Consider the following 1,744-nt stretch of genomic DNA (forward strand, 5'->3'; position numbering starts at 1 on the left):
GTTGAGAAGTTAGAGGGTTGATATGTTGTGGGGTTGTTAACCAATGTCGTTAAACAATATGTGTACTATTTCATGAGAAACTGTTTTGTAAGCCTTCACCTGAAGTACAATAAAAAAAAAAAAAATGTTTTTGTGGTTTAACTACAGGGATATTTTTATAAAAAATAAAAATTTCTGCTGAAATGCACAAAAATTTTAGAGACAGTCATTTTGGTGTCGCTCCCTCTGACAGTGTCACCAGGTACAGTCCACACCACCCCACCCCCAGCACCCACCTAGACCTACTCTGGGCCAGGCATTATTATGGGCCTTGAGGATACAATGAGGAATAAAACTCCAAGATAAGAAAAAAAAATTTTTTTGTAACTTTTTCTTGTAATAGCTTTATTGAGATATAATTTATGCATTGAGATAATTCACCATTTAAAGTGTACAATACAATGGTTTTTAATATATTTAAGAGTTGACAACCATCACCATAATCAATTTCAGAACACTTTCATCACCTCAAAAAGAAACTCTGTATCCTTTAGCTGTTACCCCAAGCCACCAGTCAGCTATACCCCACAGCTCTCAGCAACCACTAATCTACTTTCTGTTTCTATAGATTTGCCTATACTGGACGTTTCATATAAATGAAATCATACAATATGTGGCCTTTTGTGTCTGGCTTCTTTCATTCTTAGCATAATGTTTTCAAGGTTTATGCTATGTTTTCAGGGTTGTATCATGTATCAGTACTTCATTCTCTTTTAGGGCAAATAATATTCCATTGCATGGATATACCAAGGAACCCTAGTGGTGCAATGGTTAAGTGCTCAGCTGCTAGCTGAAAGGTTGCCCGTTCAAACCCACCAGCAGCTCTGCTGGAGAAAAGACCTGGTGATCTGCTCCTGTAAAGATTACAGCCTAGGATACCCCATGGGGCAGATCTACTCTGTGCTATAGGGTAACTATGAGTTGGAATATACTTGACACACCACAACATGGATATACCATACTTTGTTTACCCATTCATCAGTTGATGGACATTTGGTTTGTCTATTAGGAATAATGACTTTTGATTATTATGAATAATGCTGCTACGAACATGTGTACAAGTGTTGTGTGGTTGTATGTTTTCATTTCTCTTGGGGAGTGGAATTGCTGGGTCAGATGATAACTTTATGTTTAACTTTTGAGGAATTGCCAGACTCTTTTTCAAAGTAGCTGCACCATTTTACATCCCCACCAGCAGTATATGAAGGAAGACATTTGTATTCCGTGCTAAATCAGGTTCGTTTTAGATATGGATAACTACTACAGTACTGGTAAGTAGGAGAAGTTTAACACAATTTATCGGAGAGAAGTTTAAGACTACACATCAATATTCTCGCTTTTGGGATCACGGTCTGTATTATTCCCTAAGCACTCTCTCCTCTTTCAGGCATCTGGGAAGCTGCTAGGCCCACTGGGGTGCGAAGGGACAAGCGGCCTGAGACCTGGTGGCCGACTTTTCCCGCGTCCCGCTGGCCGGCCACGCGGCCTGGGCCGGGCCGCCCCGTCAGCGGCCGTAGGGCCTGAAGCACGGCCTTGACTTGGACCGGGGCGGGTGCCCTTCAGGTCCGCGGGCCCGGCTAAGCCGCGGAGTCCATGGAGGATGAAGACGGGTGCTGGCCCTCAGGCACTGGGCCCAGGCCCACGCCTGAGAAGTGGCAGCGCGACGGCGCGGGCCAGGGGGCGGGGGACGAAGCCGTCACCCCGC

Source organism: Trichechus manatus, unplaced genomic scaffold (genome assembly GCF_000243295.1).
Source record: "Trichechus manatus latirostris isolate Lorelei unplaced genomic scaffold, TriManLat1.0 scaffold00014, whole genome shotgun sequence".
In the NCBI taxonomy this organism is placed as follows: domain Eukaryota; kingdom Metazoa; phylum Chordata; class Mammalia; order Sirenia; family Trichechidae; genus Trichechus; species Trichechus manatus.